The 19,796-nt window shown below is 35.6% G+C and overlaps 1 pseudogene; it reads left to right on the top strand.

Moving 5' to 3' along the window:
* Positions 1–3,997, top strand: part of LOC149153161 (receptor-like protein kinase THESEUS 1) — a 52,915-nt pseudogene extending 48,918 nt beyond the window's left edge.
* The last annotated feature ends 15,799 nt before the right edge of the window (positions 3,998–19,796 follow it).

Genomic DNA, 19,796 nt, shown 5'->3' with positions numbered 1-19,796 from the left:
AGCTATTCATATAGACCATAGTTTTCCTTGAATGTAGTTTTCCAAACATCTGAAGGTCAACCAGAGCCTAATGATGCCCAAAATTTAGATCAATTTTGGTGAAGTAATTTGTGTTTCTCAGGCAAACCCCAAAGGTAATGTGTGCAATAGAATAACAATTCTTTACTTTGATTTTCTTCAAGGTGCAATGATCATGCAAAGGAACCATGGATTGTCTTTCTATGCCATGAGCACAATGGGGCTTCTATAGGGTGAAATGCTCAAGATGATGTATCCTTTTTGTATCTGTGCCTAGATTTGGCACTTGATCTTCATGTTTTCTACGATGCATTTGCAATATATTGGTCAATTTGGCAATGGAGCTCTAGGGATATATCAACTGAATGTGGGACCTATTATTCTAGAAGAACACTGATAGGGTCCTTGTTAGTGTATTCCTCTAAAGTCACATTGTGCAGCTTCTACTGCATAGATTACATGACAAAGGATAGTTGGGTTTGTGCAATGGTCTTTGTGTGACTTTTGGGAAGATAATCAACAAGTTGAACCTTTGCAAATGACAGCTTAGCTTGCATCATCGTTTAGCAGAAATTAAAGATAATTCAACGTTTGAGATTACCTTGGGATCTCTGTAGAGTTGATTCACAATGTTTAGGATGATGCTTTGAGGTCAGAACTTGTACCTTCAAGGGTGCTTTGACACAAAGAGTTTACCATGCAACAAATCATAGATATCCAGTGGGCTCACATCATAGGGGACTGTATCCTTGCATTTCTTGATGTTACACTAATATATGCATTACTATGTCATCAATAGTTCCTTACACAAATTCAACAAACCAGTGGTGTACAATTGAGGGTGTAGTGTTGTCACTATGTTGAGTCAATTGAAAGTGGGCATATAAATCATAATCCTTAAACATCCATTATCCATGATTCCATGGTGGATTGCAGAGCATGTTTATGTAGTGAAAATTAGGAGTGGAACAAGCACTGTTTTTCTTCCTCTATGTTAGTGAGATTGGTTGTCCCTGGACTTGTTTATGTAACTAATAAAATTGTTCCTAACCCTAAATCTATCAAACACCATGAGTGATCAAATAACTCGAGGTGAAAAAAATTGAATAAAGGTTTGCATCTTGAGGGATTTGATTCCTCTCGACTTTTTCTAGACCCTACGTAAGATGGATCTGGAATGTTTATTTATTAGTTTATAAAGGGAACTCAAATGATGCATCACTTCTGGGTACTAGCCCTTTCAGTAGAGTTTTTTTTTTTTTTTTAATGATTTATGGGCAATGTATGATGATGTTAGCATAGCCCATGAGACACATCTACTATATACTGGGTTGTAGAATGCACCTCTTGGTGTAATGAGAACTAAGACATTGGAAGATTCATGCTTATGACAACATGCTTTCCTTTGTCTTATGTTGGACAATTTGGTTGAATCTGTGCTAGAAGGGTTTTGCATGCATGACACTCATCATCTGAGTCCATCGTTGACTTTTCTATTGTTGGCATTGATTGCAGTGTGATCCTTGGTTTTGATTGGTTGTGGTTGGTGTCCTTGTTCAGCTTATCATAATTGTGTGATTGATTCTTTAGCACAAGATTGCACCTGCTATTGTATTCCTTTTTTGTGTTGGTTACTGGGTGGTCTCTTACCACTGTTCTTAGCACAAAATTGTTCTTTTTTCTTTGCTGGAAAACAATATGCATCCCACAAGAGTTCTTATTGAAGTAATTGAGCTTGATTTAAAAGTAGTGATGTGATCAGCTCCAATACTTGGGGATTTGGTTGCATTTGGTCTCTTAGCTGTCCAAATAAGCCATTACGTCATGGAACTTGTTTATTTAGTCTTGTGTAGACTAGTCATTGAAATGGTGCAATGGTTTCCATTGGGTATACTGAGCCTTGTTGTGACAAAGAGAATTGTATGCACGCTATTTGTTGTGAGACTCCCACCAACCAAATGTGGTTGTTGTTTTTCTAAATGTAGCAAAGGCAATCTTGTTTGTGTCACAGAAGTGGTTGACTGCAAATAAGGTATTGACCTTCTACAACCATCCATCCAATGCTTCAACGTTGATCTTGACTTCAAACTACAAGATGTTGATTTTCACTTGAAATTTTAAGGTAGTACGTTCACCAAATAGATCAGATCCAGTGTTCACAGATGTAGCAATTATTATCGACAATTGAACTCTGTCAAGAATCTGGGAAATTTCTCATACATTTCTTCATGTAGGCATCATTGATAATGATAGGACTATTGGGTTTGATATTTCCTAGCACTGAAGATTGTGTGGAGTGTGGAGAGTAGGATTGAATTTGTGCTTCCTGTACTTGGATATCATCCATGTGGACATTCAATGCAAATCACCATTGTTGCTTCAGAAATTGCTACTATGGTCCAAAGATGATTGTACTTGTCAGAGACTTTTTTGAGCTTTGATAATATGATCAAGCTTCAACAGCAATTGAGCCCTTGAAGGAAGAGAGGGAACTTTGCATTTGAGAAGATCATAGTCCTATGCAAAATCGTTAGATTTGCAGAAGTGGCTAAAAGTGCTTAGGCAAGGAATAAAGCTTCACATGGTAATATAATGAACTAGAGAATTGTTAGAGAGTAGCGCATATGTTGTGTGCACAATGAAATAACAATGTATAATGTAGTAATCTCAATAAACAACTTAATTAGATAATTTTGCACAACATAAACAATAAATTAGATGATAATGTAGAAATATTTAGAAATTTGAGTGTTAGAGGGTAAACTAGAGAGAATCATGAACATCCCATAATGAGCATTCCCCTAGTGACAAGATGTAGCTCAAATTTGTACAGTACTATTGCTAGTTCAAAGGAATAAAATCAAGCAACGACCAGATCCTTGTGATGAGAGATGCCAGGCAAGATATGCTATAGCTAACTGCTAAAGAGATTGTTAAGAGAGCAATGGTGATATGATACATATTTATACAATTCAAGTGATCATTGACTAATGTTGTAACGAAACAATTAAAGGTAGATCATAATGGTTGGCCCTAGACATTGCATGTAAGGTCGGCCTTGGGCATTGTATCTGAGGTTGACTAGTGCCTCACTCCTTGTTTTCAGGTCTGCTATAGCAAGTCTTGACTTAGTCCAAGTTGATCAATGGCTTTGGCATGGATCCGGTGTTGACCTAGTCAGACTTGATCACAAATAGTGGCATCTATGTGGTATTACTAGGTTGTGTGATGGCACTTCTAGGCATGCTGGCATGTTTTCATGGTTGCACTGGGATTCTGGCATGGGCCTTTGGTGCTAACTCCTTGGCATAAATTTTTTTTGGTGCAAGAACAAAAACTTGGGCACTTTCACTGACATTTTGTAGGCTATGGTACATGATTTACATAATTGAGCTGGAGATGGATCATATTTATTTCTGACTGCTTGACTATTGATTTGTTTTTTCTCAGGTGGTTCTTGTTTTTAATTGATCTTGTTGGCACCTAGAGTCATAAGACATGAAATATTTGAGGTACCTTTATGAAATTATACTACTTTTTCCATTTCCATTGCTGCTACATGTTGAATTGGAATCTCACTTCTTGTTTTGCAGGAGTGAACACCTGCAGTTTTGGATAATCTTATCAAAATTTTCATTATGGAACAATTTTTTGTCTTGGTTGATGTCTGGAATATGCTTTGCATCAATAATATTTTCCAAATTGAAGTGAGAAGCTTTTAAAATGTTTCATCATTAGAAGCACACATCTGAGGTTGTACACCTGTGTTTTGGATTCAAGTCCTCCAAAATGTCATGCTAATGATCCAGTTGAGAATAACACTAATCAAAGTGCACAACTTCTTCTTCACTTCACTGAAACAGAGACTTTTGATAACATTATAATTGATAAGGCTAGTGAAAAGGGAAGCGATCAAGAATCAGAAGATGCAACAACAAGTCCAATTTTCTCGTAGTTGGTGAATCCTCAGGGAAGGTGAAGGCACAATAAATTATTTCGAGGGCATGCTGAATGAAGGTTGTTTATTGCACTAGCTAAACCAGCCAGTCAATCCTCAAAGATCTTGAATGCTCGTTTTGGTCTTTAATGTTGGAATAATTTCCTCTTAATTTTCTACATTTCTACAAACATCTTTACTTAATGTTCTATATGTAACCTAAGTGACCTATTCTATCACTTTAGGTAATCTCTCCTCTAGTGGCAGGGGCCTAAAAGGATGACTAAGACCAAGCATTGAGGCACCAAGTGAAGTTGAGAGTAGTGTGTCAGGTGGGGGGTTATATTGCTTGAGGATGATAGGTCGAGTTCCTAAAGCCAATCAAAATCTCCAGTACAAGGTTATTCCCCGTAAAGTATTAGGTGAGGTAGCTCACGAGAATCGCTATTGGTGTTGAAGGGTACCAAAGCGAAGAAGCAAAGATCGCATCTGTATGGCCCGGAGGGGACTCAACTGAGGTACGAGGTTGAGGTTTACCTTTTCCATTGTAACAAGTTCCATTTCAAGAGAGGTAAGTGGTGAAGGGTTCCCCCCAATCGTTGCACATGGAAGGAAAGTGAAGATGTACTTCCATTATCGAGTGGTAGTGAGAGTGATGAGCACATTGACGAGTGGTAGCTAGGATATTATTCGAGAGGTGTTCTCCTCGATAAGGACTTTAGCACTCGCCATAAATATTTGCAATAGGCATTATTTAGTCACTCTGAACTGCACTCTGCTAACTACTTCACTAACTCAACGTGAAGTTAAGGTCCTATAGTTTAATATAATATTATTAGCCTAAAGTGGGCTAGTTACTTGCTGGCTCTGGCTATTGGGCTAACTGTTGGCTGTGGTGATGTTGTTGGTTGTTCTGTTGGCTCTATAGGTGGGTGGTAATGTCTACTATGATAACTGACCTACTAGGATGGGTAAATAAGTTGGGCATGGATCAATTTATATGCTTATATGTAAACAACAAGGTTTAATCTCTTTCATCTGGTGGACCAATGGGTGAAGTGAGATGTTATCGCTTACCTAGTGGCATATATTCGTTTGTGTTACCTCATTGTGTCACCTACCTCATCGTAGCACATATTTTTTCCCCTTCCCATGGTTGCAAATATTTGTTCCCAAGCCATCGATTCCAGCCAACTATGAAAAAGAGAAAAGAAAGTGCAGTACCAGCAAGCCAGCCTGCAGAAAGAGCTTTGCCCAGATGGAGAGTAGTTAGTTCTATACGCCCTAGCCATAAACTAATTAGGCCCGAAACTAACAAACTATAACCACCTATAAAACTTACCAATAATGTTGATCCATGCAATTACATGATCCAAATCCGAGATGCAATACTGAGGCTGGCAACGTCAATTCATCAATTGTCGATTCACTCAATCAAACCACCACATGCTGCCACAATGATCTAACACCAAAAGGTTCAAGTGAGATACCATTAATTGTGTTTAGTTTTCATCTATTTTTCATCTTTCTTCCATTAGCCTGAAAGCCTTTTTTGTATTAGACATGTCAAATCATTATAACATATTTTTATTTGTTAAAGCCAAGCTATTCATTGAGAACTTTTATTGGTAATTTACGAACCGATATGTCTCTTAATTTCCATCCAAATAATGATATGCTCTGCCCTTGTGATGGAGAAAATGAAATGTGTTATTGTAGTGTTAATCATGTCATTTGCACAAGAACTTTTAAGATGGACAATTTATAAAGTATATGTTTTTTTAGCTTTGTGTAATTAATCGCAATGAATGCACTATGATATATGAAATGTTGTACACATTAAATTTTGCAAGACTTATTCTTGATTGTACTTACTTCACAAGGTGGTATGAGTCAAGTGCATTTTCAAATAGGAGTTGGTAGTCTTCTTACAACCCCTACAGAAAATAGTAGTTGGTAGACTTCTTACTTCACAAGGTGGTATGAGTCAAGTGTGATTTCAAATAGTTGTTGGCAGACTTCTTGTAGTAGCTGCAAAAAATCTTGTATCAGTTTTTGGTGTTGAGACTGAGCACAATTTGCATCCTTTACATGTATGTTTTGTGTTATCTTGCATTCACATTCAGTCTTTTGTTATGCACACCAAAATTCTAAGTAATATTGGATGAAGATTCTGAGTTTGTTGATTAAATTAGTTTACATAGAGTATATGCAATTTCCACATGTGATGCCTATATATTCTAATTTTTTAAATATGTTCTGTAAATATCTTTAGTAGTTGTAAACATTGATCAGATTAGATAAAGAAAGGCTTGAAAATGAATAGTATCTTTAATATATTTATAATTTCTAAGGCATACAAAACCCATGCACTCTGTTTGCTGAGACACAAGTGGAGAATATTTTGACGTTGTAAGAGAAGATTTTGTTAGGGTATGGTCTTTTCATTCTGGAAAAGAAGGTGAATGTGTGAATGAACTGAGCTACATTGAAAATAAATTTCATTCACATGTCTTTCATCAAAGCTATCCAAAACTTTTGGTAATTGGATGTCAAGTATTGTTTTTCCTTTAAAAATTAAAAGATGGTTCAATTATCCCCTCCCAAATAATGCCTGTTGAGTGACTTGCAAGACAGGTTTGCTTAATATATTAGCAACACATTTTATATGTTGTTGCATATTTCTAATGATCAAGGGACCTGCATGATAGGTTTGCTTGAGATATTAGCAGCATAATTGATATATTTTTGCAACTTTCTAATACTATTGTCCTCTTAAACTTTGAAGATGAACAATTCATCATTTCCCTAAAAGATGCTTGGATTTCTCATTTTGTCTTTTATTTTTGTGACATAATGGGCTTATAAATTTTTTTTCCTCCAAATCTTAGTATTTCTTTTGTCTAAGTACACTAGTTTCTAGATGATAGCCATCTAGCACATGCTACTACTTTCATTGATTGGGCTGCTTTGGTACCTTCTTGGCACATGCAAGCATTTGATCTATTTACTTATTTATTATTATTATTTTCCAATTTTTGATAATAGTTTGGGCGTAGGATTGTCGTTATAAGTTGATTTCATCCAAGCATTTACTCAATGGGAATTATTTCTTAAAGATTGGTGGCTTCGAAATCTTGTGTTTGATAGGTCAAATCATTCTAACATATTGTTATTTGTTACAACCAAGCTATTCATTAAGAACGTTTACTAGTCATTTAGGAATTGTTATGTCTCTTGATTTCCATCGAAACAATGATTTTCTCTACTCTTGTGATGGAGAAAATGAAATGAGTTATTGTAGTGTTAATCAACACATTTGCACAAGAACTTTAGAGGTGGACAATTTATAAAGTATAAGCTTTTTAACTGTGTAAATAATCGCGATGAATGCACTATGATAGATAAGATGTTGTACACATTAAAATATGAAAGACTTATTCTTGATTTCACTTACTTCATAGGGTAGTATGAGTCAAGTGCGATTTCAAATAGGAGTCGGCAGACTTCTTGCAGCCACTGCAGAAAATGTTGTATCAATTTTTTATGTTGAGGCTAAGCACAATTTGCATTCTTTACAGGTATGTTTTGTGTTATATTGCATTCACATTCAATGTTTTGTTATCCACACTAAACTTCTAAGCAATATTGGATGAAGGTTATGAGTTTGTTGATTCTCTTAGTTTTGTTGAAATTGGTTTACTTAAGGTATCTGCAGTTTCCACATGTGATGCCTGTATATTCTAATTTTTTAAATATTTTCTAGAAATATCTTTAGTGGTTGTAAACATTTATCAAATTTAGATAAAGAAAGTGTTTGAAATTATTAGTATGTTTAATATATTTATTATTTCAGAGGCGTACAAAACCTATGCACTTAGTTTGTTGGGATACAAATGGAGAATATTTTGTTGTTGTAAGTGAAGATTATGTTAGGGTATGGTCTCTTCGTTCTGGAAAATTAGGTGAATGTGTACATGAACTAAGCTATAGTGGAAATAAATTCCATTCATGTGTATTCCATCCAAGCTATTCAAAAGTTTTGGTAATTAGATGTTATCAAGTTAGTTACATTCAATATTTGACTTCAAAACTTTTACTTATTTAATATGTATTTTTTTCCTTGTAAGAGTTGTTAACTTTTGGTAATTGGATGCTATCAGGTTAGTCACATTCGGTATTTGACTTCTAAACTATTACTTATTTAATATGCACTCTTTCCTTGTAAGAGTTGGTAATGATAGACGTTGTGATTGAGATATGTGATATGTTGATCTTTATTGTGTTTGATTGCAGTTATTGGAGCTATGGAATATGGCAAAAAACATGAGTATGACCCTTCCTGCACATGATACCCAAATAAGAATTGGAGAAAAAGGAGAATAATAACACTGGAGCGACAAATGCAAAAAGAGAGAGAGAAGAGAACCTGTCTAGTGATACCCTTAAAGCCAATATCCCGCATCCAGAGTGATGGTCAAGCCTTTAGAGTTGGTGAATTCACCTGCAATGCCTTGGCAACACAATGATAATGTTTTGAAGTGATAAAACAATATTTCATGTGTAAATTGTAGTCCAACCAATATTTAGTTGGAAACTCATATTGTAATACTTGACATTTCATATAATATAATTTATGTGGTTGAAGTTATTTATAGTTGTATTTGATTTTATTTAGTATTGTAAATAACATATGTAACTTTTCGTTTTCATATTACACGAACATGCACATTGTATGACATTTTTTTTTGAAATTTTAGTCGCAAAATAATATGAATTAATTTATGTTGATTAATAATGAACATATAAAATCAATCTAGAACTACTAAATTAGTAATTTATATTGATTAATGATGAACACAAATAAAATGAATATAAACTACTAAATCAATCATTTATATAATGAATATGAAACTACTAAAAAAGATAAATGATAAGTTTGTGATTACAAATGATGACTAAATTTTGCATATATACGACTATTAGTAGCTAATTTACAATATCTTATAACATGACCGAAATTTAGCCATATTTCTTTGGTCACTAATTGGTTTCAAATGATGACTAAAATTCACATATATATAACTATTAGTAGCTAATTTATAGTATCTTATAACACAACCAACATTTTGGTCATATTTCTTTGGTCATTAATTGGTTTTCTCAGGTGACCATATAGTAGTATTCGGTCATTAATTGTGGTAATTAATGACTAAATCAATGACAAAATTTATGACTAAATATACTACTAGATGATAAAATTGAGACGACCAATTAATGATTAAGCTAAATATGACTAAAAGTTGGTCGCGTTATAAGATATTGTAAATTAGCCACTATTGGTCACCGACTGAAAAATGGTCATTTATATGCAATTTTTAGCCATTTTTTTAGTAATTAATTAGCCATTTTGTACTACTGAAGTTTCTTTGCAGTTATGGGAGGTAGAGAACATCATGTAGAAGAAAGTCAAGGAGTCTAGGTAGCTTGAGCATGACGGTGCTAATTTTGGATGGCTTGATTTTTTACTTTTTTGCAAAGTAGACTACTCCATCTACATTGTCACTGAAATATTCAAAGAAATATTTTTGAAAGGTCATGTGGTAGGATACACCTATATGAATCAACCATGCATCTTTCCACAAAGCAAATGAATTATTAAACATGTCTTTAGTTACTCCAATATTGCAATGTGCCACAATATAATGAGTAGATTTAGGTGTTTTATCTTTCCCTGGATCTAGTGTTTTACCTTTCTCTTCATTTCTTTCTTGCTTGATTTTATCCCAAGAGATATTGCATGTGGATGCATCATGTCCATTTCTGTTGCAACATATACAATGAAGATCATGTCTTCCTCCTTGGTAATGTTTGTCCCCCTTGCCTCTGTTATTCTTCTTTCCATGTCTTCTTCTATCACCTCTTCCTCTAGAAGAATCGTGTGTATGATTCTTCTCTTTCTGTGAAAGGCACACAACTTCTTCAGAAAGACTGAGAAATTATCTTCCTCTTCCCAAAATATTTCTCTCTTTCTACAAACTTCTCCACAGAAGTTTCAAAATTAATCTCTTTAAGTTGGCCACAAGCTTGTAATGATTTAAGAGAATATGTGGGATATAGTCACGATATAGTGCCTTGAAAAAAGTTGTGAGAGGAACATCCATTTTAACTTTGGTGGCTTCTACATCATGCATAATAGCTCTAATTTCAGAGGTTAGGGAAAGGGGATCATCATCTTTCAATTATAGATTGAAGAGTTTGATCATTAGTTGGACTACCTCAAGCTCTGAGTGTGATTCATATAAGTCTTTCAACTTCTTTAAAGCATTAAAATCATTGGACATAATTGGTGCAATGTGATGACTCACCTCTTCATTTACTAATTCAACAATCAAGGCATAGGCCTTGTTGTTCTTGTTCTCCCATATGGAAAGCTCTTTGTCTGATGTGGGCTTTGCAGGCAGATTGTCATCTCCTCCTTCACATGCTCCTTTCCATAATTCATTGAAAATGAGGGTATGCTTTATCTTTTTGGACCATTCATGGTAGTTCTCTTTGCTAGTGAGAACTACTCCAACAATGGAGATGAGTGAATGCATCTCTGCAAAATTTTGAGTTGGGCCCTGAATAGTCAAAATACTTGCAACAATAGTCTTTGATAAAAAAATCTAATATATCTCTACAAATAGTAGAGACTCATCATACATCTTAGCTCCAATTCTCTTTAATCAAAATAACCCAAAAAAATTATGCAGGCTCTCGATCTCAAATAGCCTCTTTGATGTAAACCAACTCTCATATAAAATAAATCAACTCAATACACCAATGAGTATTCAACATAGATATAAATACAAACTTCACAATGCCAACACTCAACAACAATGCTAATGTCAATGCTCAACACCAATGCCAACACCAACCAATAATCATAGATAAATGTAGGGATGTGTAAACACAAGTAAACATAGATTTAGTTACAGTACCACCATGGGCTTTCAAGCTGGACCCGAGTGATGAAATGTTGTCTGCAACCTTGTTACAACATGCACAATGTGTATCAACTAATGGAGGGCCTCAACCAGTGTGTATAGTGCATAAAATGACTACATAAACATTATAGTCAGGCAACAAAAGGAGAATTTGTTAAGGTCGATGTGGATGAATTTCAATTTTCCATAGTGCAAATGGTTCTACCAAGGAAAGGAATGACAGAGGGACAAGTTAGACTAATGGAAAAGGAGTTACAGAGGAAAAAGGATGCCAAATTTGGGACCTGTAGACCTGCACTCTAATACCATGTCAAGCCAGGTATATGGTAACTCAAAAATATTTAAATTTTATATTAAGAAGAACATTAATATATACACATAGGAGAGAGACCCTTGGGATTCACATTCCAAGGTCTCTTCATTTTCTTATTTTGTATTTACATATTTACACCATATTTTCCCAATCTCGAAGGATCAAGTGTCAACAATATATTAAGAACTAAAATCAAAACATAGCAACACATCATAGTATAAATTCAACCCCTAATTTGTGTGCACATTTGTTCCATGAAAACCATGACCCAAGGTAAAAGGGTGATGTGCCATCTTAATCATGTATAGAATGTGGGAAGGGTGATATAATGACATGTGTTATATCATATGATATATGTCCAACAACTATATGAGATAAAAAGGAGTCATATAGTATGAGTAAGTTATCAAACCATATATGCCTAGCGTAAATAAACTAAGGTGTTTTGGTTAAACATCAAAAAGTCAAATGGAGAATCACCTTGCTTTGTACAAGGGGAGATGTATATGTTGTAGCATGAAGCAAAAGGAAAACATCTTAGAAAGAGATTTTGAGGACAATGAAATGTGCAAGAGAGTAGGAAAAGATAAGAAATAAGCCATGTATTCCCTAACTGGAGAGTGATTATTGTCTATTGTATTACAAAAGAATTTTTCCTGTGTGTATAAATTGAGGTACATGAAAATTGTGTTTAATGTATGCAAAATATGGTCTTGAAACTAGTAATTTCATGAATCCATAAGATTGTAAGGTCATTGACATCATCATAACCATTATCATCATCTTCATTATCATCATCAACACTGCCATCATTGTTATCACTATTGTCATCATTAGCATTATCATCATAATCACCATTCATGTCATTGTCATCATATTCATCATCATCATCATCATCATCCTCATCATCATCATAATCAACATTGTCGTCAATTGTTCATAATAATCAGCGTTGTAAGAAATATCATCAACCCAAAAAAATGTGATGAGTGTTAGAAAAGTGTTTTTTAGGACACGTATGATATATGTATGAGAAATAACAACTCTATTTTTTATAGATGATGATGATCATCTTCACCACCATTATCATTGTCATCATCCACATCATCATCATTAATGTAATATCTATCATCATTATTGTCATCATCGTCATGGACATCATGATCATCATTCATGACATTATTATTATTGATGATGACCTACATGACAATGATAATAATGATGATCAGGTAATGATGACTTGGATGATGATGCCAAAGATAATGATTATGATTATGAAAATGACAACATTTAAAATTGGGAAGATTTTCTAAGGTCATTAGCTCGTCATCATCATTGTCATTGTCATTGTAACCACCATCATCTTTATCATCATTGCCATTATCATCATAATCGCCATTCATGTCATCATCATCATCTTCATTATCGTCATCGTAATGAATATTAGCATTTTCATCAGTTGTTCATAATTGTCAATGTCATAAGAAATACCATCAATGCAAAAAAATGATGAGTGTTGGAAAATGGATTCAAAAGCATACGCAAAAATGGGTGCAACAATGGATGTAAAATTGGTTGCAAAGGTGGATGCAAAAAAATTTGCATTATTCAATACAAACTTAGACACAAAATATGATGCAAACACAGATGCAAAAGTGGAAGAAAACATGGGTACAATAGAAGGTGCAAAAGATGGCGCAAATTTTGGTGAAACAAAAGTGGATGCAACAGAGGATACGGAAAAGGACATAAACTTGGATGTAAAAGGGAGGCAAACTTGGATGAAAAATAAGATGTAAGAAAGGATATAAACATGGATGCAAACATGGGTGCAACAATGGACACAAAATTAGATGCAAAAGTGGATGCAATAGAAGTAGGTGCAAAAGTAGATGTAAAATGAGATGCAAAACCTGATGCAAAACTTGACGTAAAAGTGGATGCAAAAGGGGATGCAAAAACATACACAATATTCGATGCAAACTTGGACACAAAATAGGATGCAAATGTGGATGCAAAAGTAGAACCAAATGTGGGTGCAATGGTAGGTGCAAAACATGGCACAAATTGTGGCACAACAAAATTGGATGCAAAAGTGGATGAAATAGTAGACAAAAAAAAAGATGCAAACTTGGATGCAAAACAAGATGCAAAAAATGAAGAAAAAGTGGACACAAACATGGGTGCAACTGTGGACACAAAATTGGATGCAAAAATGGATGCAACAGAAGTAGATGCAAAAGTAGATACAAAACAAGACACAAAACTTGATGCATAAACCTGACACAAAAGTGGATGAAAAAAAAGATGCAATATTTGATGCAAATTTGGATGCAAAAGAGGATGGAAATGTGGATGAAAAAGTAGAAGCAAACGTGGGTACAACAGTAGATGCAAAACATGGCGCAAATTGTGGCACAAAAAAAGTGGATGTAAAAGTGGATGCAATGATAGATGCAAAAAAAGAAGCAAATTTTGATGCAAAAGAAGATGAAAAAAGGGATGCAAAAGTGGATGTAAACATGGATGCAATAGTGGATGCAACTGGACTTTATGCAAAACAAGATGCAAAACCTGATGCAAAATTGGATACAAAAAAGGATGCAAAAATAGATGCAAAAGTAAATGCAAACTTAGATACAAATGGGGATGCGAATGTGGATGAAAAATTAGAAGCAAAAGTGGGTGCAAAGGTAGGCGCAAATTGTGGCACAACAAAAGTGGATGCAATAGTGGACACAATAATGGATGCAATAGAAGATGCAAATGTGGATGCATAACAAGATGCAAAAGTTGATTTAATAAAAGTAGGTGAAAAAATAGATTCAAAACTAGGCACAAACCTCGAAATAAAACTTGGCGGAAAGGGGGATGTAAAAAAGGATGCAAAAATGGATATAAAAAACGAAGCAAAAGAGGATGCAAAAATTGATGCAAGTGTAGGTGCAAAAAATGGATGCAATGGAGGATGTAAAAGTAGGTGAAACAAAATTAGGTGCCAAACTTGATGCAAAACCTAGCACAAAACTTGGTGCAAAGGATGGCGCAAAACTTGGTGCAAAACCTAGTGCAAAACCTCATGCAAAAATTGGTGCAACACTTGGTGCTAAACTTGCTGCAAGGCTTGGTGCAAAACTCAGTGCAATGTTTGCATCAAGTTTTGTACCATATTTGATAAATGGATGCAAAAAGCACCAACAATGGGCTTATACGCAAAAAAGGAAGCAAAAAGGGATGCTAATCACAGGGTTTTGTTGTAGTGGTTACATGCCTTGAGAAGCATTAAGCAAGTTTTTCAATGGGGAGGCAAGCATCAAAAAAATTTTGATACATTGAAGGAGAGAATTAGTACAACTAAAGTTCTTTCACTTCCTAATTTAAGACAACCATTTGAGATACAAACATATGCAATTGACTATTCCATGGGAGTGGTCTTGATGCAACATGGTAAGCCCATATGTTACCATTTTGAAACTTTTAATGGCGAAGTAGTTAACTATCCTACTTATGACAAGGAAATGTATGCATTGGTGCAAAGTGTGAAAAGTAGAAACACTATTTGATGGGAAAGGAAACTATTATTCATAATGATAATCAACCATTGCAATACTTGCAATCACAAACTAAGCTACAACAAGTGAGGCACTTCATATGGATGGGTTTCTTGCAACAATTCCACTTGGTCATAAGGTATAAGAAAGGTATCTATAACAAGGTTGTTGACATGCTTTCTAGACCAATTGTTATTGCTTCAGTTATTCTTAAGCATATTTCTATAATGCATGAGAGCTATGTTGAAGAATATGATTTAGATGATAAATTTAAAGATGTATATGCAACTTTTTGTTAAGGAAACCAAGTAGAGGAATTGGATTACCATGTGTAGGATAAAATTTGTATCATGTTGGAAAGCTATGCATTCCATAGGGTGAAAGAGTCAACATCATAAGGGAAGTGCATACTTCTCTTATTGCTGGCCATTTCGGTGTAGGCAAGATGGTGGCACAATTACAAAGGTATTGTTATTGGCCTAGAATGAATGAAAGTGTATCACGATATGTAAGAGGATGTTCTTTATGTGCTACAAGTAAGCCTAGCAATAGAAAGTTAGGATTGTATACTCCACTTCTAGTTCCTTCCCATCCTTGGGAAAGTGTTTCTATGGACTTTGTAGGAGGACTGCCTATGTCTAAAAAAAATCATGATTATCTTTATGTTGTGGTGGATCGTTTCAACAATATGTGTATTTTGATTCCTTGTAAGAAGCAGGTTACAGTTGAACAAACTACACAAATGTTCTTTCAACATGTATGGGTACATTTTGGGTTGCCCAAATCCATTATTTCTAATCGAGATTCTTGATTTGTCGAGAAATTTTGTTCAAGCTTATGGGGAGTCATGGAAACCAAGTTGAAAAAGAAAACATCATTCCATCCACAAACTGATGGTTAAATAGAAGTGGTGAACATAATGGTAGTACATATTCTTTGTGGTTATTGCAACAAACATCCTAAGCTTTGGGATGAACACTTACACTACATTCAACATGCTTATAACCGAGCAAAGCATTCATCGACTCAAACATCTCCATTTGAGGCATGCTTTGGTTACTTACCAAAATCTCCTTTAGATTTTATCTTTGGGAAGGATGTTTCTATTGATGGTCATAGTGACATTGATAAGGCCAAGCAGCTCATTGAGCAAGTTCAGTTGGTGCATGAAATGGTTCAAGAACAACTAGAAAATAGCCAAGACAAGTACAAGACAAGGCATGATAAGCATTGTGTTGACCATAGTTTCCAAGTTGGAGATGAAGTTTCACTCTACAATATCAAAGAGAGGGTTAAAGGAGAAGGTAAAAAGTTGAAACCAATAAGGTATGGACCTTTTAAGATTCTAGAAAACATTGGTAATAATGCCTTCCATTTGGATTTGCCTCCTTATATGCAAATGTATGCAATTGTTAATGTTGATAATTTCAGATTATATGAGCCTCATTTGATTGATGATCAAGGAGAGCATGTTCAGATTCCTTCAATAGAAGATTTCTCACCATAATTTCTCGAAGAATTGCAACAGGATACCATCCTTGACAGAAGGACGAGAACTTCAAAACAAGGGAATGTGGAGTACCTTCGTGTTGGTCTCAAAGGAACAAATCTAAGAAAAGCTAAATGGATTGAGGTTGGAAGGGTGAGGGAACTATACCCTCATCTATTTGTTGACTGAAAGTAGTCTTTTGGAGGTCCAAAATCTTCTAATGGGGAGGAGTGATCCAAAGGATCAGTTTAGTGCTCAAAATTTAATGTGCTAAAAAATGTTTGAAATTTATACGATTGGATATATCTCAGTGATCTAACTCCAACGCAACTCATTCCCCTCAAAATCAATAACTATTCTCTTGATACCATGCCTGATCAAATTTCCAAACAACTAAAATTTTAAAAGTTGAAGTTGCAGGTACACCCAGTCAATAGTATGTACGTTGATTGGGCATCTATCTGGGCATTACTATGGTTTTGTGGACCTATGGATGATTGACACTTGTCTCATTGTGATTGGTTGTGAATGGTGTGTTGTTATTGGCTCATGGGTTCATTTATATGGACCAATTAGAGAGAGCCACATAGGCCAATCATTTGCTGCCATGTGACCTCCTAATGGCCTTGTAAAATTTTGGTATATAGCCAAATCAACCTCCACCAAATTCGAACGCATGACCTCCCATCTGACAGCAAGGCTCTCCACCACCCCACCTACTATGTTACTTGATAAACAATTGAGTCCGGCTTTAATTTAAGGTTTGGCGCAATATATATTTAGAATGGGGCGGGGGCTAAGCCCAAGCCTGGGTCACCGTGTGCATGAGAGTGTAGGGGCAAGACCATGGACTAAGGCTTAGCCCCAGCCCCATGGTCATGGCCCAACCATAAAACCATGCACCGGGGGCTCAATATCGAACCGCGGGCAGAAATATGGAAAGGGGATAGCCCTAAGAGCCATCCCCCGGGTCACATGACCTTCACAGAACTAGGAGCGCGAGCCTGGATGGGGCCATCCCCTAGGGGACTAGCCCTGGGCACATGTGCACCCATGCGACCATACTGCATCAGAACTTTAGCCGACGACCTGAGAATAAAGGCTTACAACTCGGTCCTATGCGCAATCATATGACTGAAAATTTTGGAACTAGGGGTTAATGGGTTGTTTATCTGTCCTACAATTTCACCATCGAGCAGGATTATAGGTCGAATTTGTGCACTGGTTCCGGGTTTGGGGCACCCAAGCCAGGTTTGGGCCGAATTGGAGGATGATTAGTTATGGAATTGGGTAAAAACTTGTAACATACATAACTTTCTCAATTTTTGGCCAAATGAGGTGTAGAAAGAACCTAGAAGGGGGTTTTTTATAGTACTTGATCCATTGGAGACATTAGTTTTGTTGTTTGAGCATTGTAAGGCCATGTAAATACAATTTTGAGCACTTAATGAAAGAGTCCCTACATTGGAAGCTGGACCAAGAGATGTACCCCAGGAGAGGGGTGAACTCCTTTCTCATGTTTTGTGTTATGTGTTTCAGATATGTTTATTTGTCTCTGTTTGGCTGTAAACTTTGGTTAAAAATCACTTGTTTATGCGTTTAGTAAATTGATCCATTGTATAAAACACATATAGATTTTACTTGAAATTTGTTCAAATCTTTAAGTTTTCAATTATAGATCAAATATAGTGGTCTAAGGCATTTGTTTGGACAACTATCTTTGATTGTACGATAAATAAAGTGGTTGGAATTTCTAGCTTAATATGCCTTGTAAATCAGGCACATAAATCAGAAGGAGAACATTCTGGTGGAAGCATTCCACAGAAGGAATCATGAAGTAGATGTGACATATATCAACCCTTGCAAGACTAATGTAAAAATTAAAATTCTAGAGGCTAGAAATAGAGATAAATAATATGCACAAATTGGAGAGGGCCTACAACAAAATAATTTGCATCCTAAATACAAGGACTAGGAGTTGAGTGAGGATGGAGTTCTCATGTACAAAACCATAATTTACATACCAAATTCATAGGATATGAAATAGTAGTGTTGAATGAGATGGAAAATGTATTGCTAAACATCGAAGGTACCAAAATACCATATTGGATATAAAAAATGTATACTTTTGGATGGGTATTGAAAGGGAAGTGTCTGATTATATTGTTAGGTACTTGGAGTGTTAAAAACATTAAAGGTTGAGCATAGATATCTAGAAGGACTAATTCATCTTATATACATTCCTAAGTGAAAGTGGGATATTGTTTTTATTGACTTCATTACCAAGCTACCTAATACTATTAAGAAGCATGACAACATCCTGGTGGTGGTGGATAAACTTGCTAAGGTTTCCCACTTTAATGTAATGAGTTCAACACACAGGATGTTGGACATAGTGTTAGTCATTGATGTCAAATGGTATGTCAAAGGAAGGGTATTGTTGAGTATAGGGTTATCATTAATATGAAAGAAAGTATGATATCTTGGAAGTTTGATTCCTTGAAATATCACCTCACTTATGACAAAGTGGCTTGAATATTATTGATTTTTTGTTGAATTTATGATGTCTAAAGGAAAATATAGATGGTATTGTTGCATATTCCTCTTCAAGACCTTTTGAATGGTATATTACACTTGGTCAAACTCCTCTGGGATGAGAAGATAAGTCAATTTGAAAGTGACAATGGAAAAAAGGGTAAAAATGCCAAATTTGTTAATAAAACACCAACTTTGTTGATGTTTGTGCATGTTTAGGGTGGATCCATGCATTGGTGGGAAATCAACAACAATAAACACATATACATGTGCACTATTTAATGATTTTAAACGATGTGCATCTCAGGGAAGATCTGACAATTGTGGAAAAGATGTATGTTGGAAGGTATGCAACTTGCATGACATTTAGCGAAGGCCATGCCCCCCCATGACCTCCATGTAGATTTTATTCGTCCTGTAAAACTAAAAATGGCAAGTGTCAGGTGGAACTCATATCTAGATGCCAAGTGGACCCCTTCAATGTAGGTGATCGAAGGTTTGGCCCACGGACGTGGATGCACAAGTGACGACACCAAATTGGAAAAGTAGTAGCATAGTGACACGTGGCAACATGATATTGGATCAAAGGTGATGAAGTGGATGTATACATCGTTGATCACGCGGTAGTATGGTGATGACATGGAAGCATGACAAGGTGCCATATGGCATGCTCAATCAAACTTTTTGAATGGAAAATAGGGCCAAAACTAGGTGACATGTGGTACCACTAAGAGAGTTCCACATGGAATTGGTGATGTCATATTGATGTCAACTCACGGGTCACCATGGACACTAAGGACTAGGTCACATGGAGAAAGAAGGGCTAGCCTGAGGTCATGGCTAGGTGCAAAATTTGATCATATGGAGAGTTTATGGCATCCCCCAAATTAATTTAACATTGGCCCCAAAAGTAATTTCACATCCTCCCCAATCTGCAGGATATTCCACACTGATATGTGTATAT

Source organism: Pinus tabuliformis, chromosome 9, assembly GCF_031772625.1.
Source record: "Pinus tabuliformis cultivar Carrire ecotype Pingquan chromosome 9, CPIR1, whole genome shotgun sequence".
In the NCBI taxonomy this organism is placed as follows: Eukaryota; Viridiplantae; Streptophyta; class Pinopsida; order Pinales; family Pinaceae; genus Pinus; species Pinus tabuliformis.
The sequence above is the reverse complement of the archived record's forward strand: the minus strand, read 5'-3'. Positions and strand labels throughout refer to the sequence as shown.